We start from the raw sequence: 16,151 nt of genomic DNA, 5'->3' as shown, positions 1-16,151 counted from the left end.
AATAAAGCTACAAGAGCTAAGAAATAAATTCTGAAATATTTTGGGTTATAAGATCAACAACAACACAAAAATCAGATGTACTTCTATATACTAATGATGAAATATTTGAGATTGAAATTAGGAAAAACAGAGGAGACACAAATATCTAAAATAAAAAATTACCCTTGAGTTAATTATTCTTTAAATATTTGGTAGAATTCTCCGGTGAAACCATGTGATCCTAGACCTTTTTTGTTTGGAGATGTTTGGTTACAGATAAAATCTCTTTACTTCTTATAGGTCTGTTGAAATTTTCTATTTCCTATTGAATGAGTTTAGGTAGTAATTGTGGTTCTAAGAATGTGTCCATTTCTTCTAGGTCATATCATTTGTTGGCAATCATAGTAATAACGTAAATAGTGATTTCATTTATGATTATAGGTATTTATTCCTTTTCTCTTTTCTCTCAAACTTTTCCAAAAAATAGAAGAGGAGGGAATACTTTGTAATTAATTACTTCTATGAGGCCAGTGTTACTCTGCTACCAAAAACACACATCATAAGGCAAGAAAATTACAGAGCAATATCCTTTATGAATACAGATATAAAATTTCTCAAAAAAATACTAATAAACCAAATCCTATGACATATTTAAAGAACTATGTGTTTATAACTAAGTTTGTGTGTTTAACAACAGAAACATATCCACAGTTCTGGGTTGAGATGTCATCTGATTTGGTTCCATTGTGAGGGCTCTCTTTAGTCTGCAGTCAGTTGCCTTCTTACTGTGCCCTCACCTGACAGAGGGAGAGAGCATTCTGGTTTCTTACTCTTATAAGAACACTAATCCCATCATGGATCCCTACCCCTATCACCTCACCTAAACTTAATTACTTCACAAAGGCCCCCGTCCAATACTATCATATTGGGGGGTAGAGTTTCAGCACATAAAGATTTGGGGAGCACATTCAGTCCACAACAATAGGAAAAGCATATAAATAGACATTTCTGAAAAGAAGATACACAAATTACTGTTGAGTACATGAGAAGATGCTCAGAATCATTAATTATATGGAAATGCAAATCACAACTATAATGAGATAGTACTTCATACCTAACACTTCAGGACAATTAGTAGGCTTTAATTTGAAAATAAGAACAGAAAATAACAAGCGTTGATGATTTGGTAGAGAAATTTGAACACTTGGAAACTGCTGGTGGAAAAGTAAAATGGTACAAACTCTGTGGGAAACAATCTGGTACTTCTTCAAAAAGTTAATTACATAATTATTTTACGACATGTATACCCAAAGAATTAAAAACAGAGGCTCAAACAGATACTTGTATGCCATTATTTACTGAAGCATTTCTAATAATAGCTAAATGATAGAAACAACCAAGTGTTCATTAACAGATGAATGGCTAAACAAAGTGTGGTATAGCCGTACAATAGGAAATCATTCAGTCATAAAATGTAATGGAGTTCTGGTATATGCTAGAACATGGATAGATCTTGAAAACAATTTGCTAATTGAAACAAGTCAGATGCAAATTGAAAAATAGAATAGGTAAATTGACAGGGATAGAAGTGTACTAATAGGTTACGTGTGGCAGTGCATGCCTATAATCCCAACTGCTCTGGAGTCTGAGGCAGTAGGATTGCAGGTTTAAAGGAAGCCCAGAAACTTAGTGAGACTGTAAGCAACTATCTGTTTTAGTCCATTTCATTTAGGTTAGCCAATTTTGAAACCCTGTCTCAAAATAAGAAAGAAAAAAGGGCTGGGGTTATTGTTCAGTGGTTAATGCCCTTGGGTTTAATCCTGGGTACCCTATCCCCCCCCCCCAAAATAGTGTGCTAAAAGGTACTGGGGGTGGGCATATAGAATGAGGACTTATTGCTTAATGGTTAAACATTTCTGTTTATGGCTGTGAGAAATTTTGTGCCATAAACATGCCTCTGAATTATACACCTAAACTGGTGCTTATTTGTTTTAAACAAATGTGTGTATGTAAATATATTTATATTTTTATATATTTACATATATAGCTGAATAAAAAAGATTAAATGACTTTTCTTATAGCTTTTCTTCATGAGTTAAAACCAGGCATTAGAGGAATCCCAAATCAAATTTAATCAATAAAGGCAAAAACCAGGTTCTCATGAGTAAATAAGAATTGGAAATATATTCAAATGATCTTAAGTGATAGAAATGAAAAGTGAGGGCTTGATAGGTGATCCATGAACACAGGGTCTAGAGTTCTGTGCCTTGGCATTCATTCAATCATTCAAAAATATTTATTAAGTACACAGTATAAGATCCCCTTGAATGATCTCACCCTTTCCATGATTTAATAACTACTTGTGTGTCAATTATCCTAAATCCATAATTCTAGTTTAAAACTGTCTTTACTTCAGATTAATATGACCAATTGCTTGCTTGCCATTGTCACTTGTATGTTTTGTAGACATCTCATGCTGAACTTGAACAAAATTCATAAATTATGAATTTATGTTCCTCAATTTGTTCCTCTTCCTCTCCTTCCATATATCAGTGACTACCCTAGAGTTCCTCCATAAAACAGAGCACACCAGTTGTTTTTATAAAGAATATAATATAAAGTTTTATACTGGAGAAATGAAAAAGCAAAAAGAACACAAAAGAGCAAAAAAGGAAAGAGATATTTTGGAGGTGGTAACTGCAGGAAGCAGCTAACATCCCTTGACTGGGGAAATAAGGGAAAAGATTGGGATTATTAGACTTTAGAAGTGATGGAGAGCTAAGATCCAGTTCCCTGAAAAATAGGCCCTGGTGGTGCTGGGTCTCTTTCTGGTCTTTAATTTGTACTCAAGTGCACATCCTATCTAAGTCCATCTAACCCTCTTCATCTTATCTAAATTCCATTTATAGCTCCTTATTACTTTCATGACAAAATTCAAAATGTCTAATTTTTTAGATTTATCTACCTCTCTATTTTTGTTTCATACCACCTCCCAGAAGACTCTTATATCCAGCCTCCTGTAACTACTTTTTTATATATACCTATTTTTTTAGTTCTAGGTGGACACAATATCTTTATTTTACTTTTATGTGGTGCTGAGGATCAAACCCAGTGCCTCATGTATGCTAGGCAAGCTCTCTACCACTGAGCCACAACCCCAGCTCCAAACTGGTTTTTAATATAGAGGATATTCAAACAGAATTAGAACCATTTAAGATAACATCCTGAAAAGAATATTACTTTCCTAGTTTTATGAACTCTGGGAATTACCATCTTGGCTTAATGTTAAGAAATAGTCTACATGTTCTGTGATAATTCTTCATGGTTCTCTCCTACTTCTTCATATTTTCCAGGCAGAGGCACTAATGGCACTTTTATTTATTTATTTTTTTACTTATTTTTATATTTTTTAGTTGTTTATGGACTTTCATTTTATTTATTTACCTGTGGTGCTGAGAATCAAACCCAGTGTCTCACACATGCTAGGCAAGAGCTTTATCACTGAACCCCAGCCTGGCACTTTTATTTTTAACTATCTGTTTTAATCCATTTCATAGATTAGCCAGTTTGTTGGTGTTCCATGTTTCACTGTACTCTTGAAATATATTTTACTTCTCTAGAATCAGTAGCATTGTCCCCATTTTCATTTATTATTTTAGTACTTCAAGTTTTCTTTTTTTTCCTTTAGTCCATCTAGCTAAAGCATGATCATTTCTTTGTTATCTCCCAAAGAATAATCTTTTAGTTTCCTTTATTGTTTTTCTATTTTCCATTTTGATCATCTCTGTTCTAATCTTTATTTTTTCCTTCCTTCTGCTGTTAGATTAGTTTTCTTGTAATTCTTCAAGATTTAAAGTTTTTTTTTTTATTTGAGATCCTTTTCTTTTTTAATGTAAGCATTAATAGCTATAAATGTTCCACTGCATTCCATGGGTTTTGGTATATTTTGTTTCATTTTCAATTTGCGCTAAGTATTTTTAATTTCTCTGATTTCTTCTTTGATATATTGTTGTTTAAGAGTGTGCCATTGGCATATAAGGCAAAGAGATAAATCCTCATACGTAAAGTGGCCTGATAATTGACAAAGGTGCCAAAAACATACTTTGGAAAAAGATAACCTCATTAAGAAATGGTACTGGGAAAACTGGATATACATATGTAGAAGAATGAAACTACATTCTTATCTCACCCTGTAAGAAAGTTAACTCAAAGTGGACCAAAAACCTAGAAATTAGACCAGAAACTCTGCGAGAAGAAAATGTATGTTCAACACTCCAACATATTGTCACAGAAACTGACTACCTTTAGAAGACTCCTAACATGCAAGAAATAAAACAAAGAATAACTGGGATGGCATCAAATTAAAAAGCTTCAGCACAGCAAAGAAAACATTTAAGAGCATAAAGAGAGAACCTAAAGAATGGGAGAAGATCTTTGCTATTCAAATATGGAATTAATATATAGAAAATATAAAGAACTCAAAAAACTGAACACTAAAAAAAAATCAGTAAATGACCACAAGAACTAGAAACACTTCTCAAAAGAAGAAATACAAATGGTCAATAAATATATGAAAAAAAAAACAATTTGACATCTGAAGCAATTATGAAAATGCAGATCAAACTATCTTGAGATTTCATCTCACTCCAGTCAGAATGTCAATTATCAAGAATAAAAATGATAATAAATGTTGATGAGAAAGTGGGGAATAAGGTACACTCATATATTGTTGGTAGGAATGCACAGTAGTGCAACTACTCTGGAAAGCAGCAGGGAGATTCTTCAAAAAAACTAGGAATGGAAATACCATATGACCCAGATATCCTACTCCTCGGTATATATCCAAAAGATCTAAAATCAGCATGCTACATCATGCACGTGATACAGCCACATCAATGTTTATGGCAGTGCAATTCACAATAGTCAAGCTTTGGAGCCAGCCTAGGTGACTGTCAACAGATGATTGGATAAAGGAAATGTATATATACACAATGGAGTTTTACTCTACCACAAAGAATGAAATTATGGCATTTGCTGGTAAATGGATGGAAATGGAAAACATCGTGCTGAGTGAAACGAGTCAGACCCAGAAGTCAAAGGTTAATTTTTTTTTTCTCATATGCAAAAGCTAGAGCAAAATAAGGGGGGAAAGAAAAGGGGGAGAAGTCCCATGAAAATAGAAGAGAGATCAGTGGAGTAGAAGGTGGCAATTGACAGGGGGGAGGAAAGATAGGTAAAGGGAAGAATGGTGGAATAAATTTGAATATGCCACAGTGAATTCCACTTTTATGTATATTCATGATACTCTAATTTTAAAAACTATAAATAAATAGAAGAAAGACAAGTAGAGTAGAGGACAAGGAAAGGGAGAGGGAAATAGGGAGGCAAAGAAAGTACTAGGGACTGAATTGGAGCAAATTATATTCCATACTTGCATAAGTATGTCAAAATGAACCTCAATATTATGTATATCTATAATGAACTAATAAAAATGGAATAAAAAGAGTGCATTGGGGCTGGGGTTGTGGCTCAGTGGTAGAGTGCTTGCCTCGCACATGGGAGGCCCTGGGTTCGATCCTCAGCACCATATAAAAATAAATAAATAAAGATATTGTGTCCATCTATCACTAAAAAATATTTTTAAAAAGAGTACATTGTGGAGCTGGGATGTAATTCAGTGGTAAAAGTGCTTACTCAGCATGTGTTAGGCTCTGGGTTCAATCTCTGCATATAACAAGAGTTGTTTAGTTTCTACAATTTTAAATTTTTTCCAGTTTTACTTCTGTTATTGATTTCTAACTTTATCCCATTGGGTTCATAGAAAATACTTTGTAGGGTCATTTTTCTAATTCTATTAGGGCTTACTTTATGACCCAATGTATGGTATAATCTGGAAAATATCCCATGTGCAACTGAGAAGAATGTATATACTGTTTTTAGCTAGAGTGTTCAATATATGTCTGTTAGATCTAGTTTGTTTATTATGTTATAATAAGTCTTTTATTTAGTTTTTTAAATAGGTTTTTAAAATATTTTTTAGTTGTTGATGGACCTTTATTTTATTTATTTGTATGTGGTGCTGAGAACCGAACCCAGTGCTTCACACATGCTAGGCAAGCGCTCTACCACTAAGTTACAACCCCAGCCTATAATCTTTTATGTCCTACTCTTCTACTTGATTATTCTATCCATTATTCATATTGAGGAATTAAATTATTCAACTATTATTGTAGAACTTTCTATTTTTTCTTCAATTCTGTCAATTTTGGATTGATATGTTTCTAAGATCTGTTGTTAGGTACAAAACTTTATAACAGTCAAATAATTTTGCTGCATTGAATCTTCTATTTATAATGCATTTCTTAGTCTCTTGTAATCATTTTTTAAATTCAGAATCTATTTTGTTTTATGTTAATGTAACCAGACCTGTTCTCTTTTGGTTACATGGCATATCTTTTAGTATCCTTTTGCTTTCAATCAATTTATATCTTTGGATCTAAAATGAGTCTGTTATAGACAACATATAGTTGGATTATGTGCTTTTATCCTTTCTGTCAATCTTTGTCATTTGATTGGACGTTTTAATCTGTTTATATTTAAAGTGACTTTTGATAAAGTGGTATTTACTTCTTTTACTGCTTTATGATTTCTATATGCCTATGGCTACTTATCCTTCATTTCCCACATTACTCTCTTTTATATTTATTTGTTTTTAGGTGAATGTTTAATTAGTTTTTCATTTTCTTTTGTACATATTTTGTTGCTGTTTTCTTTGTGGTTACCATGGGGATTACATTTAACACCCAAAAGCTATAACACTCTAATTTGGAGTTTTACCAGCTTAACTTTAATAATATACAAAACCTCTGCTCTTTTTCATCTTCTTCCCTACTCCCTTTTGGATGTTGATGTCATAAAATTATATCTTCAGACATTGCATAACCCTGAAAAATAAAGTAATAATTGTTATATTTCTATTATATGCATTGGTGTCTTAAATTATATAGAAGCCAAAATGTAGATTTACAAACTGAATTTATAAATTTATAGAAACATTAGCTTTTAGACACACACACACACACACACACACACACACACTTTTTTGCAATGCTGGGTATCAAACCCAGAGCTTCCACTTGGCTTTACCTCTGAGCCACATCTTCATCCCCTGATATTTGTTTTTTAAAGTATTTATTTATTAAATAATGAAGAAAACAAAAATGCAGTAAAAAATGTTATAATAATACTAACTTTTCAAAATATTGCTTTTTAGTGGTATTTGGAGACAATACTTATATTTTATTTATTTATTTTTATGTGGTGCTGAAGATTGAACCCAGTGCCTCACATATGCTAGGCAAGTACTCTACCACTGAGCCACAAACCCAGTCCCTAAGTTATTATAATTGCCCATCCATATATTTATTTCTTCTTATGACTTTAGGTTACTGTCTATGATCCTTTTATTTTACCTTGCAGGACTCCATAAGAGCATATCTTAAAGTGCAGGTCTGGCAGTAAATTAAGTCCCTTAATTTTCATCTATCTGAGAGCATCTTAATTTCTCCCTGACTTTTGTTTTGGAGGTGGGGTTACTGGGAATTGAACTCAGGGGCATTTGACCACTGAGCCACATCTCCAACCCTGTTTTGTATTTTATTTAGAGACAGGTTCTTACTGAGTTGCTAAGGATCTCACTGTTGCTGAGGCTGGCTTTGAACTTGCAATCCTCCTGCCTCAGCCTCCTGAGCTGCTAGGATTACAGGCATGCGCCTCCTCCACCTGGCTCTCCTTGACTTTTAAAGGACAGTTTTGGGATACATAGGATTCTTATTAACAGGGGTTTTGTTTCTTTTAGTACTTTTAATATATCAGCCACTGCCCTCTGGTCTCCAAAGTTTCTGGGGAGAAATCCACTCTTATTTAGGATTCCATGTATGTGTTCAGTCACTTTTGCTGTTTTTAAAATTGTCCCTTTATCTTGGCCTTTCAAAAGTTTCACTATAATGTGTTTTGATATGGGTCACTTTCAGTTCATCCTACTTGGGATTTGTTAAATTTGTTAGATGATTATATTCATGTTTTTCATTAAATTTGTGAAGTCTTTAAATATTGTCTTTGTCACCCTTCTCTCTCTCTTCCTCTTCTTGTACTCCCAGAATACATATATTGTCACATGCCTTTTAGATTCTATTCAGTTTTCTCTAATCCTTTTTCTCTTTATTCCTCAAGTTCAATAACTTCCATTGTTCTATCTTCATGTTCACTGATTCCTTTCCTGCCCACTAAAATCTACACGTTTTTTTTTGTGATTCTGGGGATCAAATCCAGGACCTTAAACATGTTAGGCATATTCACTACCACTGAACTACATCACCAGCCCCCTAAAATACCTTTTAATCCTCTAATGAATTTTTTTATTCAAACTGTACTTTTTAGCTATAGAATTGCTATTTGATTTTTAGATTTACTGTTTCTTTACTGAATTTCCATTTTGTTCTTAAATTTTCTCTTACCTTTTGCACACCTTAATTTAGTTAATTGTGCATCTTCAATATAGTTGTTTTAAATCTTTGTCTAGTATATCTGCCATAAAGTTTTCCTGAGAGATGTTTAGGTTGATTATTTTTTTTTTTTTTTGTTTTGAATCAGCCATATTTTCTTGTGTCTTTGAATGTCTTGTGGTTTTTTTGGTTGAAATCTGGACGTTTAGTTCTAATACTATGGTAACTGTTGAAAACAGATCCTACCCCTCTTCCAGAGTTTTCTGGGTTTTGTTATTGTTTTATGATTTTTTTTTATTATTTTAGGTTGTTTCTGCATTGAGGAGTAGCTTTAAGTGTAACCTCTGGTTTTCTCAGATCCTTTCTGAACCTTCCTCTGGACATGCATAGTCACTTCCTAATTTTCTCCATATATACATTTGTTTTTAAATGTCCCAGTCTTTAACATCTGGCTTCTTAAAGTGAAAAAGGTAAAAATGAAAGGCAAGAAAAAAGGTGCTATTACTTTAAATCTGCAGGTAGTCACTTAAGCCAGAGGGTAAGGGGCTTGTCACTGTGGAGGGAACTGCAACAACAATGGTGGCCTATTTTTTTGTATGAGTCTTTATATGGTGAAAAGCAGCAGTCTGTGCTATGAGTACACAGAGCCAATGTTTGGAAGCAAGGGTCTTTTTATAAATATTTATTTTTTAGCTTTAGACAGACACAATATCTTTATTTTACATTTATGTGGTACTGAGGATTAAACCCAGTGCCTTGTGCATGCTAGGCGAGTGCTCTACCACTGAGCCACAACCCCAGCCCAGCCAGGGTCTTTTTTGCATCCTCTAGCTCCCAAAAGCTCTTGATCAGCTGCTGTAGGAACACAGTGCACAGCTGCCTCCTGTGTGAATGAGGGTTGTGTTAGAAGGGTGTCTCCTACTGTGCTAAGAGCTAAATTTGATCCAAATTAACCTCAATTCATAGTCCAATCCTTCCCCTAGATGTTGCAAGCCTTAGATAAAATCCAGAGTTTGAAAATACTTTGATCAGACAGACTCAGTGCAACTGCCATCTATGTAGGAAGATATAGACTACTCTGCATTCATCCCAGAAACCTGTCTCCTGTGTCAACGATATTTTTGTGATGTTGGAGGTGGAATTCAGGGCTTCACGCATGTTTGGCAAGTGCTCTACCACTGAGCTATAACCCCAGCCCAGTCAACTATATTTTCAAATTTCATAGAGCTAACAATTTTGGAAAATAGAGAGTGTCCTCTTTTAGAATAGAGAGCAAGTTTCCTTACTGCCCAGTATAATAAGGTTAATATTTCCTTCCAAAGCAAAAGTAAGACAGGTTTGTATGCTGCCCATTATGAAAGATTCAGGTTCCCTATCTTAAAGTTCTTTATTGTGATGCAAAGTCATTGGAAGTGTAATATCCACCCATATCATTTTAACATTATCCCATTACCCTTTCATGGCAAGGGGAACCAACATAAACATGGTGCTTGCTATGCTATAATAAAGTCCTTTGTCACAGGTGCTCTGTCAGCACCTATAGAACTGTGTAAAGCTAATTTGTTATCTTATAAGTGGGGTAAAAGCTCAAACTCTTCATGGTCCTTTACACTACACAGCCTAGCTAGGAGGTGTCACATTTAAGTCCAGAATTTGTGACAGCAAAGAAATATATTGAGACTTATTTAACTTATATTCTTTAATAAAATAGTATGAATTTTTATTACCTATAGAATATGCTAATATATAAAACAACCAAAAGAATGCATAATCACACAAGTGTCCATCACTGACATATCTATATAAACTTTCCTTTCTCTTTGATATTCTCTAAATTTTCCCTCCTCACTCGGATTTTGTTCATGCCCATATTAGAATTGGTCATCTTCTTTTTGGGGGATACTTATCATTATTTGCTTATCTATTTATCTGTGTAATATACATGATATTTTCAGTCTTCAAACTCAAATGTGCAAAAAACTATAATATGGTTTATTTGTGTGTGTGTGTGTGTGTGTGTGTGTGTGTGTGTGTGTGTTATACTCAAACAATTCAGTTTTCGGATCTTTTTCTCATTCTTTTCTCTGGGATGTATTTAAATACCTTATTCACATAGGGTGAATTCCCAGTCTTTTGGGGTTCTCCATTCTTATTGAAGCTATTCCTTCTCTTGGATCAATTTTTCTGATTTGATTCCTGGCCCTGTGGTCTATGAGACAATCAAATGGATTTAGAAAGAACATCTGAGAGGGAGAGGTCTGGGACCAAATTTTGTTTTTCATATAAAATGTGGTAAGAGAAGGGAACAGATTAATTCTAAAAGAGCCCACAGAGAAGTCTGTATTACTCCCCAGATATATACCAGTTTTAATGAAACTCAGGAGACGTTTAACATTTGCAGAGAGTAGGTCAGTAATAATTTTTTCAAAATAATTATTTTTAAGCCAGATACATTTTTAATTTAATAAGGGATTCCTTTTTAAAAAATATATTATTAGTTGTTGTAACAGTGGTCTACTTTATGCTTTGAATACAGCCTTTGCTACTTTGCCACTGCAACTTGTTTTTAAATGGACATGTTTCTTTCTCTTCTTCTCTCCCTGCTCCTCCCAAATCTCTCCCCCGCCCTTTCTTCCACATTCTAGACAGAGTTATCTGCCCTTGAGTACACAATCACCATGGGAATGAAGTAATCCAGATTTTGAGGATGGTACCAGAAGATCTTAGAAATGACTATCTCCCAAAGTAACCAGTGGATTACAAATCCAACAGAAAACACATGGAATGTAGCCTTTGAACTACTTCTTCAAAAGCCCCCTGTTCTTGCTGATGGGCAGAATCACAGCTTTTGGGACAGGAGTTCCTTGTGTTTCTCCTTTGCTAGCAAAGGAATAGCTTTTTTTTTTTTCATTTTTCTCAAGAAGGTGTCCTTGTTATTTGCTTGGCATTGGGGACAAGAACCAAGCTCTTGGCAACAACATAAACTCAGAACAATTAAGTAATTTAGATAACCTCTTTAGTAAATTAATAATTTTTTTCAGCTTAAATGCTGAAGCTTTTAGAATAAATGTGATTTGAGTTGGATCTTGAGAATTGGATTGGAGTTCAGTAAGCAGAGAAAACAGCATAAACAGAGACTTTTTCCCTCTAAGTGTTACCGAAACCTTGATCCTTGTCTCCAATGCCAATCAAATAATGAGGAAGAGAAAGAAATATGTCCATTTTAAAAATAAGTTGCAGTAGCAGAGCAGCAAGGGTCATATCCAAAGCATAAAGTGGACCAGTGTTACATAAGATTCAGATAAATTTTTCACTGAAGGACATATCCATACTAGGCATAAGGCAAAGTATTTTTTGACTAACATTCCTACTTCTAAACCTTATTATAATCCAATGATAAGCATTATACCTATAGTACTGTTAAGGAAGCTGAGGCTTAAAAAGTCAAGTGACTTTGTTCAGGGTCACCCTGCTGAGTATCTTAGCCTGAATTTGAGTCTGTCTGACTCTAAAACCCATATATTATTAGTACACCATTTCTTTCCTTTGCTCAATCTCTTCTCTTGGCTCAATTCTTCTGTCTGATTCTTACCCCATGGTCTGTGAGAGTATTAGCTTGATTTAGAGAGGTTCTGGGAGAACCAATTTTCTTATTTGTCTAAAGTCTGAGACCCAATTTTGTTATTTGTATAAAGTGTGGCAGCAGTGAAGTTATTCTCCCAGAATTAAGTATTAGATCTTTGCCTAACAATCCAAATATGAGTAATAACATAACAGTTGTTAAGTGCAGGGCAGGCTGAATTAACGGTGCCTGCAGGGAAGGATGAACGAATGTTAGCTGCAGGATAACCTGGACACTCAACCCTGGATCTGTCTGGTTCTTTATCGCCTGTTTGCCTCAAGTCCCAAGGCTCAACCACCACTCCCCACCCCGCCAAGGTTGAAAGCTTAACCCCCCTTATGCCAACAAGGCAGTTTACAAACCCAGAGACCCTATTAGATTTAGACAGCACAGCAGAAGGGCTATAAAAACCTTCTCCTGCTCTCCTCCCCCTGCTCCTGCTGCTCCTGCTGCTACTCCTCCTCCTCCTCCTCCTCCTCCTCCCCCTCCTCCTCCCTGCTGCAATAAAAATCTCTTGGTCATTCTTAGTGTTGTGGTCACTTTCCTTTCAACAGTGGTCCACTGTTGAGAGCCACAGCCAAAGGGGCCCCAGCAAACTTCCAGCTGCCAGCAAACTTCCAGCTGCCGGCTGATGATTGGCTCACAGCAGCCCCAGCAACATCTAGCTGATTGGCTCCTCTGCGGTGATGTTCATTGGGTTGTTTCCCTGCTCTTCAGATTGCCAGCTGATGATTGGCTCACAGCGGCCCCAGCAACATCTAGCTGATTGGCTCCTCCACAGAGCTGCTCATTGGGGGACTTCTTTGGCTCCGCCCACGCGACCCAGCCAATCGGCCTCAAGAACAGGAGGATTGTGGGAGGTGGTGAGGGTTGTGTGGGGGTGAGAGGCTTGTGGGAAGCCGGTGGTGGCAGTTGGGCTCTGAGGGGTTTTCCCTGAGGAGCTGTTTTGTTTGGCGTTTGTAGTTCTAAAAATAAAGTTAGTTTCTTTTGACAAGTGGCTCCTGAATTGTGCCCAGCCAGACTGCGGCATTTGGTGGCTCGCACGGGGAGCGACTGAGGGTAAGTAAACTGCTCGCCCCTGAGGGCAGGGCGAGAGGATGGATAGCCATTCTAAGTTTCCTCTTTTGTTTTGCTTCATTTTTGTTTTAAGTTGCCTGTCCCTGGAGATGAGTGAGACGGAAGAAAAACCGCTCACATCTGAGGAAAAACTATTTGCGTCTGAGGAACAGATAGGGAGAAAGGACGGATGCACATGTCAGGAGGATAGAAAGGCTGATATAATGATTTTGCGTGGTTCCATTTTTATTGCATTCTGTCTTGGTTTTGTTTGGCGTCATCTTGTTGGGTTGTATTATAGCAGAAATACAGAATCAGCAATTAGTAAAAAACAAACCGAAAGACTGTTAAGTAAATTGTTAGAGGAAGGAGGCATCTCAGTAAAATCAAGAACAGTCAGGGCATACGTTGATACAATACAACAATGTAGCCCATGGCTTTTTAAGGAGGAGTTGTTAGATATATCACAATGGAACCATCATGGTGAAGATTTAAAAAGAATAGAAAAGAACAACCCAGGGACTCTGCCAGTTGGCACATTGACATTGTGGGCGTTGGTATCTGGTTTGCTTAGTCCAAAGCCTTCAATTCAGACAAAGGTAGAGGAAGGAGAAGACATATTGATTCAAGTAAAAGAGAAGGTCTCTCAAGTTAGTCAGAAAGAGGAAAAGATTCAAGTAAAAGAGAAGGTCTTTCAAGCTAGTGAGACAGAGGAAGGAAGTTTAGAGCAGAAAAAGCCACCAGGGGAAAAGTTACAACAGGAGACTGCTAATAACACCTTTCTATCAGAGAGCGTAAGTGTCCAACCATCAGCACCACCTCTACAGGAGACTGCTACTAACATCATTCTATCACCAGAGGACATAAGTGTCCAATCAACAGCACCACCTCCATATGCTAGGAGACTCCCAACCCCCGCAGTTGATAGTTGGGATCCTGAGACAGGATCTCAAATATGCCCTGTATTTGAGGTAGGAGGGCAGCGAATTTACCAGGGTTTAAATTTCAAAACAGTGAAGGAGCTAAAAGAGGCTGTAACAACCTATGGTCCCCAAGCACCCTTCACTGTAAGCTTGGTCGAATCCATTACCAGCTTAAACATGACACCAGCAGACTGGGCTAATATTTGTAAAGCTGTGCTAAATGGAGGACAATACCTGTTATGGAAGGTTGCCAATGAGGAATTTTGCAAGGAGACGGCTAGGCGAAATGCAGCAGCTGGTTATTCTCAGAGAAATCTAGATATGTTGTTAGGAAAGGGACCTTATGAGGATCGGCAGCAACAAATTGCATATGATCCTGGCGTATACTCACAAATTGCTGTAGATGCAGTTAAGGCATGGAAGACTTTATAAGGACATGGAGGTTTACAAGGTCAATTATCTAAGATAATACAAGGAGCTAATGAACCTTACACTGAATTTGTAGATAGGCTTATTCAAACAGCTACCAGTTTTTGGGAATACAGAACAAGCAATGCCATTAATAAAACAACTGGCTTATGACCAAGCGAATCGTTGGTGCAGAGATATCATTAGACCATGGAGACATGAAGATTTAAACACATATATTAAATTATGTAGAGACATTAATGAACAAGAGCAAGTCATGGCAGCTGCAGTAAAACAGGCTTTAGATGCCAGAGACATTAATGAACAAGGGCAAATTGTGGCAGCTGCAGTAAAACAGGCTTTATATACCAGGCCAAGAACATGTTACAATTGTCAACAAACAGGACATTTTAAAAGGAATTGCCCCATAGGAGGAGGGTTTAACAAAACTAGGTATCAAAGGAGTAGAATACCGGGTATTTGCCCACGATGCCGTAGAGGGAGACATTGGGCTAATGAATGTCGTTCTCAAACCACCATAGAGGGTACTCCATTACATTGGGCTAATGAATGCCATTCTCAAACCACCATAGAGGGTACTCCATTATCAAAAAACGAACAAGGACAAGGTGTTTATCCACAATATCGTGGACAAAGGCATGGGGTTCCATTGCCAAAAAATGGACAGGGGGCCCCAATGCTCCGGGGCCCCAAACCACAAATATACGGAGCACTGGAGGAACCCAGCAACCCCATCAGGGTAGTGACCAGGACACATTGTCCATCAGATCCCTCTTCAGACAAACCAGAGGGAGCGCAGGGTTGGACATCTGCGCCTCCGCCAGATCAGTACTAACTCCAGAGATGGGAGTTCAAATCATTCCCACAGGGGTAAAAGGACCTCTTCCCAAAGGAACAGTAGGCTTATTATTGGGACGCAGCTCTTCTACTCTAAAAGGACTTTTGATAAGTCCTGGGGTAATTGATCCCGATTATGAAGGTGAAATAAAAATTATAGCCAGTTCACCAAAGGGTATATCAGTAATTTCACCAGGAGATAGAATAGCACAGTTACTAATAATACCAAGCCTACATGATAAATTTTCCAGTCATGCTGTAGAAAGAGGTTCCAAGGGATTAGGCTCCACAGGTGTAGATTGGGCTATGCTTTCTTTAAATTTAGATTCTCGCCCCATGCTAAAACTAAATATTCAAGGACATGAATTTAATGGGCTACTGGATACAGGTGCAGAACTTAGCATCATCTCTCGTCAAGAATGGCCAAAACATTGGCCTTTACAACAAGCCACTCAAACGCTTCGAGGCCTAGGAGTGGCGACTAATCCTGATAGAAGCGCAATGGTATTAGATTGGAAGGATCCTGAAGGATGTGAAGGAACCATACAACCATATGTATTGGATCATCTTCCCGTAAATTTATGGGGACGAGATGTCTTAGATCAATTAGGTTTGACATTAACAAATAACATCAAACAAAATGCACCCACTATTATGGCTAGACAAGGTTTTAGGAAAGGAAAAAGATTAGAAAAACAAGAACAAGGTATAGCAGCACCAATACAAATAGATCAAGGAACAGACAGACATGGGTTGGATTTTCACAAAGGGCCACTGAGACAATAAAAATTACATGGAAAT

Source organism: Spermophilus citellus, assembly GCF_964194105.1.
Source record: "Spermophilus citellus genome assembly, chromosome: X".
Taxonomy (NCBI): Eukaryota; Metazoa; Chordata; class Mammalia; order Rodentia; family Sciuridae; genus Spermophilus; species Spermophilus citellus.
This window is presented reverse-complemented; position numbering follows the sequence as displayed.